This window comes from Typopeltis vanoorti, chromosome 3 (genome assembly GCF_054136105.1).
Source record: "Typopeltis vanoorti isolate ZY-2024b chromosome 3, IOZ_Tvanoo_1.0, whole genome shotgun sequence".
NCBI lineage: Eukaryota > Metazoa > Arthropoda > Arachnida > Uropygi > Thelyphonidae > Typopeltis > Typopeltis vanoorti.
In genome coordinates, this window is record NC_143551.1 from 65,700,174 (window position 1) to 65,713,257 (window position 13,084).

The 13,084-nt window shown below is 37.0% G+C and overlaps 1 protein-coding gene across 4 annotated transcripts in view; it reads left to right on the plus strand.

Moving 5' to 3' along the window:
- BBS9 (Bardet-Biedl syndrome 9) overlaps positions 1-13,084 on the plus strand; it is a 347,462-nt gene that overhangs the window by 52,888 nt on the left and 281,490 nt on the right. The window contains exon 2 of one of the 4 annotated variants that reach the window (XM_090415672.1): positions 11,719-11,822. The exons of the other annotated variants lie outside the window; for them this stretch is intronic. The gene's annotated coding sequence lies outside the window, so the exon portion shown is untranslated. The remainder of the gene's footprint in view (positions 1-11,718; positions 11,823-13,084) is intronic. 4 annotated transcript variants of the gene reach the window in all.

Here is a 13,084-nt window from a genome sequence, read left to right on the forward strand (position 1 = left end):
TGAAAATGGGTGCCCTTCAATGCGGATTTCAACTTTGGAAAAAGGTTGTTTAATTTTGACGGTATATATCAGAATACAGACTTATAAGTAAATAATTATTTATTGACTTATTGCTGATATTTCTCTGGTGTTATACCCAGCATCTTCAGAGCACAAAAACACAGTTTGTCACAGTATGTGAGACTACAACAACATGGTGTAACAAAGGGACTAGTTTAAAAAAATTGTGGCAACAACACAAAGACTAAAGTCCTAATTAGGCACCCTCTATCTAAAAAAAAAAAAGCAGAGAGAGAAAGCAGGTACTAGTTATGTCTTAAGATGACTATCTCCCAAATCTAGGCAAATTAATACAGCCATATTTGTTGAGATTCGGAGTATCTATCAAGGCTTCTAAGAACAATCTCTCTGACTTGTAAAAGCTTCTGTGCAGTACTTTTGTTTTCTTCCAGTTGATCCTGTGTGCAGGGGTATCGAAAGCATGGTCTGCTAGGCCTGACTTGCCATAGCGATAGTGCCAAATGTATCTTTCATGTTCACTGATGCGAATGCCCACAGTTCTTCCTCTTTGACCGTAGTAAGCTTGATCACCTGAGCAGGATACTTCGTAGACTCCTGGATGTGTTAAAGGAGGGATGCTGTCCTTGGGTGAACAGATGAGAGTTGCTAATTTGACACACGGTCTGAATGCAGTGCGTAGTTGATGTTTATCGAGAATTCTAGATATCTTTTCCGATGCGCCTTTAATGTATGGGATGGTGACTTTTGTTGTAGTTCTCCGTTCTGGATAGTGGGAGGGGTTTCTTAGGAGCATTTAGTATTTTGTTTATCTTATGGGGATTATAGCCATTGGCCAAGAACGTGTGGCGTAATTTGCCTAAGATTTGGGAGACAGTCATCTTAAGACGTAACTAGTACCTACTTTCGCTCTCTGTGTTTTTTTTTAGGTAGAGGGCACATAATTAGGACTTTAGTCTTTGTGTTGTTGTTGCTTCAATTTTTTTAAACTAGTCCCTTTGTTACACCATGTTGTTGTAGTGTCGCATACTGTGACAATCTGTGTTTTTGTGCTCTGAAGATGCTGGTTATAACACCAGTGAAATATCAGCAATAAGTCGATAAATAATTATTTATCGACTTATTGCTGATATATAATTATTTATCGACTTATGTTCTGATATATATACCATTAAAATTAAACAACATGTACGACAAACTCTTAAGCCTTTCTACACGTTTGGAAAAAGGTAAAAGTCACATGGAGATAAGTCTGGCAAGTAAAGTGGATGGTCCAACACTGGGATCTTCTTATCAGCCAGATACTGCTTTACAGACAGTGCACTGTGGGCTGAAGCATTCTCCTGATGGAGAATCCAAGCGTTGTTCTTCCACAGATCGGGTCTCTTCTTCCTCACTCGTTCTCTTAGCTTGACCAGAACCTCAAGGTAATAATGTTGGTTAACTGTCTGACCCTCTGGTACCCATTCAACCATTACCACGGCATTAATATTAAAAAAAAAAAAAAACTATCAGCATTGCCTTCAGTTTTGACTTGCTCATTCTTGCTTTTTTCATTCTTGGTGACGTGGGAGAAGATCCAAGTGTTGGATCATTCACCTTACTCGCCAGACTTAGCTCCATGCGACTTTTACCTTTTTCCAAAGTTGAAATCTGCATGAAGGCACCCATTTTCAGTCAGTGGATGAGGTAAAGGAGAAAACGGCAGTGCTACTGAAGCAGATAACACCTGATGACTTTCAGCACTGCTTCCAACAATGGAAAATTCATATTCAACAGTTTATAGATAGAGGAGGGGAGTATGTTGAAGGGGATAACAATTAAGTTGTACAATTGTAATAATAAACCACATTTTTGCAACCAGTTTCATTTTTTAATAGCCACACCTCATATATCACTAAGTATATATGTATCTCCCTTGTCCAGATTCACTTGTCACCTTATTGCAATAAGGAAGCGGATTGCTAAAACATGATCTTTTAGCAGTGGTTCTCCAACTTTTTCAGACTGTGATACCTTGGCAATGCAGATTTCTCTCACAACACACCTGCATGCTTAATGCTAGACTCTCATGTAATAAATTTATGGTATTTAATAGTTTATGCTACATTGACTATATTAAGATTCTATTACAATACATATTTTATAGTAAGACACAACAAAAATGAAAAATTTTATTTTCATTTTTGTTGTGTCTGAAAAATGTTGAGAAAGATTTTAAATTTTATTATACCAAGATTGTTTTCAATGTGAAATGTGAGCTGTATCAAGGCACAGATCTTCATTATTCACTGTTGGCAATTTGGACAAAAATATTTTTTTAGTTTCAAAATTTAGCAGCACACTTTTGGCTCTCTCACTGTACACCGTTTGAGAAACACTGCTTTAACAAACACGTGTTGTCCATTTAAGAGAAGGACACTGTTGTTAACCTGGTTTTAGATATTCCTCTCTAACACTTGAATCCCCACAACTGACACAGATTGGCCTATAATTGGAAGCTTATGTCTTGTCATCCCCTTATGAAATGGTATAGTCTTGCCTTTCTTCCACTCCTTTGGTACTTAGTCCAGTGTAAGACTCATATTAAACAAATATGTCAGGGCAGATGTCAACTCCTTGGCATATTCCCTCAAAACATGCAGTGATATATCATCAGCCTTATTAAAATCAAGTTTACTCAATTCTTCATATACCTCCTCTCTCACAGTCAGTCTCTCTTACTCCCTTTCCACTGCACCCAAACTCTGCATGATATCACATTTACAAGAATAAAATACCTTTATGAACTGCTCATTTAATATCTTAACTATATCCTCTGCAGTGGTTATTCTTTTACCATTTTCACTAACCAGTATTGTAATACCATATCCTTCCATAATCATTCTTTCTTCTGCTGGCTACGTATTGAAGGAACTCACTAATTTTTTTCTAGCTAATTTTCTTTATTACTGCTTATCTTATGCTGCCTCCATAATTCCTTCTTCCTCCAGATGCCATGCTTAATCTCTTTGTTCACCCATTTAATACCTCTTATTTAACGTTCTGATCTGTGGAATACAGTGGACAGTGGACCTCCCACGATGAGTCTTTGACTCCATGGAGGTTTTTATAATAATAATACATTTATATATTGCTTCTGCTAGATAGTTCTTGAATAGCACCTAACCATCATTGATCTCCTCATTCCATGATATATCTGCAAGCTTTCTACTGAACTTTTCATAATCACCAGCTTTATAGCTCTACACCAGTAGCATAGCTGGGGGGGTGGGGGTGGGTCCACCCTGGGCCTTTTTGAACTTTTGCAGTTAATTCTAAAATACAGTCTCGAGAACTCAGTCCCAAATATTGTAATACTACTGCAAATTTTCCTCACAATTGCTGTAAGTGTTGCTATTTGTGAGAGGAGTTTTTCTAAATAAAATTGATTAAGAATTACCTACATTACTATGAAATAGACTTTGCCAATGTCATCGATTTTGCTAACAGAAAAGCAAGAAAATGACATTTTAGGATGTTGATATTAAAGTTTTACTTCAAAATTAAACATAGTGCTTTAATTTATTTCCCTGTACATCATTTTGTCTTGTTGTAGTATTTTTGGTGTGTATTGAGAGGGGTGGCAAACTCAGGGACCTCCCCAGCAGCAAAAGCTCCAGTTATGCCACTGCCCTATACATATCTTTTCCTCACAGAAGTCCTCATATAGCTGGCAGTCACCTAAGTTATTTCACGGTCACTCTCCAGTCGGAGGAAGATTTGAAACCCCATTATAGGTAGTCATCTCTCAGTGGTTGAATAAATTCCATTTATTTCTTTATGTGTCATTTTCTCCTTTCTCTCTGTGTCCTTGTAATTGAAATCTCTACACAATAATTACTTGTTTTGAGGTGAGTTGATATGCTGATGCATGCCATCTGTGTCTTCCTTTGCACTTACAACAGCAACCAATTATATATTTTTCTTGTTAGCTCTATTTCTCACCAAATAGTTTCAAATGTACCTGTTTCCCATGGCCTTGTTCTCACTCTGGTTTCTCGTCAGAGGTCAGGCTAGGGTAAAACGATTAACAAAGCATTTAGTTTTATCTTACTTTTGTGTAGTGTCATGTATCTTGTGTCCTGTGCATATGTACGTTTTTCTGATGATGACCTCGATACAGAGGTCAAAACGTCGAGTGTTATTTTCATAATTATAAGTAAAATAATTACACCAACACATGCTTTGGTCTTAATAAATTATTTACAATGAATGCTGATTACCGTTAACCTTGAAAGAAAGACTTGTAATATCTTGTATTCTCTTAGCCTGTTCTCACTCCATTCCTCTTACTTGTTGTTCTTCTTCATGTTATCATGCTTTTATATTCTGGGTTTGAATTCTTTCGTCTGGTTCAAATTTTACATAGTATTCTATTAGTGTCCAGGAGTTTTGCTTCCTGAATTCTTTTTTGCAAGGCTTCAATTTCAAAAGTCTGTCTGATAGCTTGATTTCATATTTTGTCTTTTTTTATTTTATTTTTTATTTTTTATGACCTTTAGTAATGCATTGCCATGGTCTAAATTTAACTACGACATTGACTGGTCATTGATCATGTTTTACTATTGTTGTGTCTAAGTATGGATTAAGTGGAGTGAGCTTTGTTTTATCACATATTTCTAGTTTACGCATAACTATTCAGTTCAAATTAGAGAGGTGGCATGTTAGTTAATTTCATGTGTTTTTCATTTCTCATGTTTATATTAATAGTTTGTTGAGAAGCTGATATATATTAATAGTCTGTGTGATCAGAAGTGTTTTACGATAGATAAAATCATTAATCTGGTGAGTAAAGTCAGCAATCTGTTGTGATTGGAGTTTTGTACATGTGCCTCGTTAGGCCTAACTTGCATGTGCATGACGATTGGCTTATGACAATTGGTTACTAAGAAGCCAGTTGAATTTTAACAATTTGCTATTGGTAACTTTTAAAAATAGTTATCATTAATTTATAAAGATGGAAAAATCAGCAGATCTGTTTAAAAAAGGAATGATCACAATATTAATATTGTGATCATAAGAACCTAAAGACACAAAATAGTGCTGTCTGCTTGCAGTTCTTTCTTTTATAGCATATTTTTTGAAAACTCCTGTAAACATCCCATTTTTCAAGTATGAATTTAAAAGGGATTGTAGATGTTATACAAGGGTGAAGTGAACATTGCACAGCACCAGCTTTCTACTGCTTAGTGCTACTGAAAGTCTGAATGTAAAGATTTTTATAGAGATCGAACATTGGAATGCTTCCAGTATTAATCTGCAGGAGGAATAGGATCATGACTTCGAGTTCCCCAAGCCTTGTCAGTTGCTGAGGTACAGCAAAAACAACACAGTACAGAATTACTATCATTAAGTAAGAGGGGGACCTCATAGTAGATGTCTTAGCAGTTCTAATGGTAAAGGCATAAAGAAGAAAGTATCATCAAGAATGAATGAACTAGACACACCAGAGGATATTAATGAGTCAGTAAAGGTGTTGACAAGTGAAAGAAGGTCGCAGTTGTCAGAAACTAACTGTCCACTGACTGAGGGTTTCTATTCCTCATTCAAGTGTATACCCCAATCCAGTTCAGAACTTACTTTCATCTTTGCAGAATTCATTGTTGGTAGAGGGATTGTGACAGTAATTGAAATGGAAGCATCTCAGGCAATGACAACAGATAGTGTATTTGTATCTTCTGACAGTCTACACCAAGATCCTATGTTAATTCCAGTTACAAATAAGCTACCCATTCTTAGTACTGTTAAATTAGGCAAATGTCAGATAGCCAAGTACTAGTTCTTTATTCTTTATTACCTGAGTTATCCTCTTCTAGTCAAGTTGCTCAAAATATAATACAAGATATTGAACTCACTGTCTCAGTCTTATCATCATCATCATCAAATTCCTGCCATGTATCCTCAACGGGGGTGTATAGGATATGATAGTACTACATGAAAAATTGACATCATTACTAACTTCCTATCTACAATTTTCCTCCAAATCAGTCGGTTACTTGTCAAGACTCCAACATTATCAGATCTTATAATTCTATCGTCTAAGGCACTTTGTACCGTATCAATCTACCTATATCTCAGTCTTCCTCTGGGTCGTTTTCCTGCCAATCTGGCAGAGAACACTTGTTTTGTTAATCCTTCCTCGCCCGTTCTGTTTAAGGGACCATACCACCTGAGATTAGCTCTACTAACGCATTCCTGAATGCTGATAATGTCAAGTTCTTTCCTAATATCCTCATTTTTAATATGATATTGCCATTCATGCCATCTGTTCACGCCTCTAATCTTTCCCAGGACTCTCATATCTGCGGTCTCTAGTCTTTGGTCAAGTGATTTACTTCTGACCCAGCTCTCAGATCCATAAGTTAAAACTGGTTTGAACACTGTCTTGTATACAGCTAATTTAGTGTTTTGACTAATTTCTCTCTTATCCCATATGAATTTATTCAGTTGATTTTCTACCATACCAGCTTTGTTGATTCTGTTGTCTATTTCCATATTTAATTTACCATCTTCACTAAAAATCATGCCTAAGTAGCTGAAATGATTTACTTGTACCACAGGTTCTCTGTTCACAGCACAATTGACATTTTCAACGTTTCTGCCTATTTATATTGTCTTTGTCTTGTTATTACTGACCTTCATGCCATATCTATTACAACAATTATTCAATTTAGTCAGGGAATCTTGCAGACTTGTAGCGGATTTATTTAGAAGTATAACATCGTCTGCATAAAGCAAAGAGCTGACATTAGCACCTCCAATTTTGATGTCATGTTTAATACCACTTTCCTTCATAATGTGATCCATATAGATAAGAAATAACAGAGGGGATAATGTACTTCCTTGTCTCACACCAGATTTAACATTAAACCATCTTCCTGTACTTCCTTCAATTTTAACTGCTGACTTACAACTCAAATAAAGACTATATATTGTTTGATGTAATGCCCCATTGACACCATATAACTGTAGCGTATTGAATAGCTTCTCTCTTGGCACCTTGTCATATGCCTTTTCCAGATCTACAAAACTTAAATACAGATCTTTGTTATATTTCAATGATTTCTCAACTATTTGTCGTAAAGTGAAGATCTGATCCTGATAGTCTCTATTTGGCCTAGATTCAGCTTGTTCTTCATCAAGCTTTTCTTCCACAATTCTTCTCAACCATTTCTCAAGTATACTTGCATAAATCTTACCAAGAACACTCAGTAGGGAAATACTTCTGTAATTCTCACATTCAGTTTTATTTACCTTTTTATATATGGGTACTATGAGAGCTCTACCCCAATCATCTGGAATTCGTCCTTCTGTCCAGGCCTTCTGAACTATGCAGTACAGCCATTGTAAGACTTTTACACCCCCATACTTGAGCATTTCTGGTCGAATATTATCTACTGCAGCTGCCTTTCCACATTTCATACTTTTCATGGCTTTTTCTACTTCAAGTATGAATATGTATTTCTGACTGTATGCCTGCTGAGTGTTTTTTCTCACTGTGCTATCACTGCTTGTTTAATTTAGCAATTTTTCGAAGTAATTACTCCATACTTATTATTATTATTATTATTAATAAACAAGACCTCATGGAGTCAAAGACTCATCTAGGAGGTCCTTTTATCTCACACACATCTCATCATACCGGGTCTTAAACACATTCAAACTCCTTGCAGACACCACACTCTCAGGCAAGGCATTCCAATCATTCACAACTCTGCACGAAAAAAACCTGCCTCTCACTCCCCTACTCACACCCTCTTTATACAGTTTCCAGGGATGACCTCTGGTTCTCCCCTGATCTCCCACTATTCGCTGTAGAACTTCTCCACCATTGATCCTATAGCAACCCCTTACCAACTTGTAGGTCTCTATCATATCTCCCCTCTTCCTTCTCTCCACTAGTCTCTGCAAATTACATCTTTTCAATCTTTCCTCATACTCGACATTCCAGAGGTCAGAAACTACCTTAGTCAGTCGCCTTTGGACCCTTTCCAACATCTCCTCATCCTTCTGAAAACCAGGTGACCAAATCTGGGCACAATAGTCCATGTGTGGCCTAATCAAAGCCTTATACAATGGAACAAGAATCTCCCTACTTCTACACGTCAGTGTCCTCCTCATCATTCCCAGAAGTCTTTGTGTTGTCTTCACAATTTTGGCGATGTGACCCCTAAATTTTAGATCCTTATCCACTATCACTCCCAGATCTCTTATTTCCTCTACTTCCAACAATATATTCTTACCAAGCATAAATTCTGCATCCCATCTTTGTTTTCCAAATTTTAAAACCTTACATTTTGCAACATTGAACTCACACCCCCATTTGCTTGCCCAATCACTCAATTTATTCAAGTCTTCTTGCAAGGCCACAACATCTTCACTACTCTTTATGGTTCTTCCCAACTTTGCATCATCTGCAAACAACTGAATATCTCCATCCAAATCTTCGCCAATATCATTAATATACAAGTTAAATAGTAATGGCCCTAAAACAGATCCCTGAGGCACTCCACTAGTGACTTTCCTTTTCCTGGATATTGCACCCCCATACACAACTTGTTGATACCTATCAGATAGCCAGTCTCCAATCCAATGCACTAATCTAATATCCAACCCCATCTGCTCTAGTTTGACTGTCAACTTATCATGAGGCACTCTATCAAAAGCTTTTGCGAAATCCAAGTATATTACTGTGTATCCTTCTCCTCTGTCCAAGGAAGCAGTCACTTTATTGTAATAAGTAAGTAGATTACTAAAACACGACCTCCCTTTAGCAAATCCATGCTGTCCATCAAAGATTATACCATTGTTGTCAACCCAACTCTGGATTCTAGCTCTCACAAGCTTCTCCAACAACTTAACCACAACACCCGACACACAGATAGGCCTATAGTTTGATGCTTGAGTTCGATCACCTCCTTTATGAAGTGGCACAATCTTGCCCTCCTTCCACTCTTTAGGGACTTGACCAAGTGCAAGACTCGTATTAAAAAAATATGTCAAGGCAGGTGTCAACTCTCTGGCACATTCCTTCAGAATACGTGGTGATATATTATCAAGTCCCACAGCCTTATTTACATCTAGTTTACTCAACTCCCCAAACACCTCTTGCTCACTTACAGTCAGTCTCTCCTCCCCATCATCAACTGCTCTTAATCTCTCCATGAAGTCACATTCACAAGATTGAAAGATCTTTATGAACTGCTCATTAAGTATCTCCACCACACATTCTGCAACAGCTGTCTTTATACCATTTCCTCCAATCAATGTCATCCTTCCATAATCATTCTTTCTTTTGCTGGCTACATATCGAAAGAACTCCCTAGGATTCTTTTTAGCTTCATTAGCTAACTGCTGTTCATACCTCTCTTTAGCTACTCTCACCAACCAAGTCACTCTCCTTGCCTGGTCTTTGTAGAACTCATGAAATTGGTTACTTCCACTTCTCTTATGCTGCCTCCACAATGCCCTTTTTCTCTGTATTGCATGCTTAATCTCTTTATTCATCCATCTCACACCTAACTTATTTAACCTTCTCACCCGTGGTATACATTTAGACATTGCATCCACTAAATATTTTTTGAAAATCCCCCAAGCTGCATTGATCTCTTTTCCAGCTAACTCCTCATTCCATGCTACACCTGCAAGCTGTCTCCTGAGCTCTTCATAATCACCCCCCTTGTAGTTCCACATATACCCTTTTTTCACAGGGGTCCTTGCACTGCTGGCAACCACCCAAGTAATCACCTCATGGTCACTTTCACCAATTGGTGGATGATTTGATACCTCATTGATAATTACATCCTCCGATGACTTCAAGGATATCTTTTTCTCCCATTTTAATGTCACCCTTTATCATCTCCAACTCCTTTTACAGCACTCTTTCTTCCATTTTGAAGCTTCTTCAACAACTTCCAGAATATCTTGCCACTTTTGATATTTATTTTCTATGTTCTTACCAAAGTCTTCCCATGACTTTTGTTTAGCTAATTTTACACAGTGTTTAGCTTTCTTACATTTGTCTCTGTGTTCTCTAAGAGCACAAGCTGACTTATTTGCCAGGAACTTTTGATATGCTTTCTTCTTTTCCTTCACTGCCTCTTTAACTTCCTGTGTCCACCATGGAGTTCTGATTTTTCTTTCCTTGCAGACAACCTCACTACATATCTCTCTGGCTGAGTCAATCAATGTTTTCTTCAGGGCTTGCCACTGAATCTCCAAGGTTTGATTCCTGTTCTCAAACTCTTTCATTTTTTCTTGAATAATGTTTGTATATTTCAGTCTACAGTTATACTGATAGCTGCTCAACTTTTATTCGTTTTAAAACTTTCTTACATGGTATTCAAGATACCAAGTAATTTTATATAAACTTGGTTTTTAATCCTATTTCCCAAGTAAGCAAACAGACAAGTAAGTCAAGTTTGTGCCTGCATGTAGTGCAAGTCTGAGGCAACTCGTTGTAGTGCCAGTCTTAGGCAACTCTTGGTAAAGGTGGATTAAGGTCTGATCACTTTCCTTAGTATTTTTCCCTTAATGTAAAGCACATCCCCTTGTGGAGATGTATGATGCTATGCATTAAAGGCAATGGTCATGACCATAATTCGACCTTAATTGAGGTCTCGTCAGTGGGAGCCAGACCTGAAAATGCTGAGGTTGAAGTAATGCAGAGCTTATGAATTTTATCTAAACAAGTTGCCACAAGGTGCTTTGACCTTATTAAATAAAATCTCAGGATGAGAGATAGATGTAGAAAGTTTTTTAACTTGGGAAGTGATCAGATCTTAATCCACCTTTACCACGAGTTGCCTCGGACTGGCACTACCACGAGTTGTCTCAGACTTGCACTACATGCAGGCGCAAACTTGACTTACTTGTCTGTTTGCTTACTTGGGAAATAGGATTAAAAACGAAGTTTATATAAAATTATTTGGTATCTTGAATACATAATATCTTCTTCTCCCATAGTCCTAAATGAACCATTGGGTCATTCATGGCTGGTAGGTGATACTCTTTGCTAGCCTCCTCCAGTCGTCTCGGTCTCCACAAATTCCTCCCTTGAGAAAGGGAGGAATTTGTCAATTTTTTGATGTTATCAGTCCATTTTAATCGAGGTCGGCCCCTAACCCTTGATCCCAGAACGATTCCTTCTAGGGTTTGCTTTGGAATGCCATTAGCTCTCTCCACATGTCCGAACCATTTCATCTGTCTTCTTCTGATGACTGTCAGAATATTTTCCCTTTTTCTCCCATCTATTGAGTCAGTCAGTTTTTGGACATTTTCATTGGTTTCGTGAGTGGTATAGGGAATTCTCAAAAGTCTTCTGGTTTTCATTTCAAAAGACAGGAGTCTCCTCTCCTTCAATCAAGTCCAGGCCTCACAACCATACAAAAGGACAGAATTCACGAAAGTGTCAATTAGTTTTAGTCTGATTATGATTGCTATTCTGTTATCTCCCCACAATGGTTTTAACTTCTGTAGGGCCACGGTTGCCTTAGCAATTCGGTATTTAATGCCGGTTTTTGAATGACCATCTTGACTCAACGTGCTTCCTAGATAAGTGAACTTCTTTACATTCTCAATTTGCTTATTATTGCCAATTTGTATCTTTAAGAATTCAATGTCTGATTTTGAGGTTATCATTGTTTTTGTTTTTTGTAGGTTTATGTATAATCCATATTTTTTTAATGTTCCGAAAACACGGCTGGTTATCTCTTGTAATTCTTCTTCACTTTCTGCCAGAAGATCGATATCGTCAGCGAAACGTAAGTTATTTATTCTTAGTCTGCCAACTACTATTCCAGTGTCATTTTCATAAAGAGCTTCATATATGACATATTCCAGAAAACATTAAAAAGGAGAGGGGACAAGATGCATCCCTGTCTTACTCCCCCCGTTCTGCCTGGAACGGTTCACTGCTGTAATTTTTAATTTCAATTCTCATATCAGATGAGGAATAAAGAGATTTAATAATCCTAATGATTTTGTTGTCAATACCATAATGTTCTAAAATTTTCCATAATGCCTCGTGCCATATTGAGTCAAAAGCTTTTTGAAGGTCTAAGAAGTTGGGACAGATTATTTTGTTATGTTCTATGTATTTTTCGCCTAGTGTGTGTATTGTAAAAATATGGTCGATTGTACTTCTGGACTTCCAGAAACCTGCTTGTTCATCTGATAGTCTGCTTTCTATTTTCTTTTCGATTCTTGACAATAGTATTTTTAACAGAATTTTACTTGGATGACTAATAAGTCTTATTATTCTATAGTTTCTACATTTATTGCTGTTTCCCTTTTTAGGGATAGGTACAAGGACAGAAGTCCACCAATCAGAAGGCCAAGTCTCTGTGTTCCATACGTCCTGGAATAAATTTAGCAAGGTGTCTATGATGATGTCACCTCCTTCGCGTATCAGTTCCACTGTGACACCATCACTTCCCGGTGATTTTCCAATTTTCGAGGAGCTAACTGCTGCAATAACTTCTTCTTTTAATATCGGGTAATCTCTTTCCTCCGAACCTCTTGGCAAAATTCCGTCCAAAATATCATCGGTCAGTTGAGGGTCCTTTTGAAAAAGCTTGGTTGCGTAACATTTCCATCTATCAATTATTTTCTGGTTATCCGTGATAGGAGTTCCATCTTCATCTTCTGTGCTCCAATTAATTGCAATAAAAGGTTTGGTTAGCTTATTGATAATTTGAAAAGCACTTTTAGAATTATTTTTATTTAAGTCCTCTTCTATATTTTTGCATTCATCCAATATCCATAAGTTTCTAGCATGTTTGATTTCTTTTTTAATAATCTTAGTAATATTTTTATACTGTTCTCTATTATCACCCCTATTAATATGAGATTTCAAATATCTTCTTTCGTCGCATAGGTCCAAAATATTGTTGGTTATCCATGGTTTATTTATTTGCCTTTTGTATCCAAGGATTTCTTCAGCTGTCTCAGTTATCTTTTATACATAATTAATATACATAATATACCCAATCTAAAAAACTTTCTACATCTTTCTTACATGGTC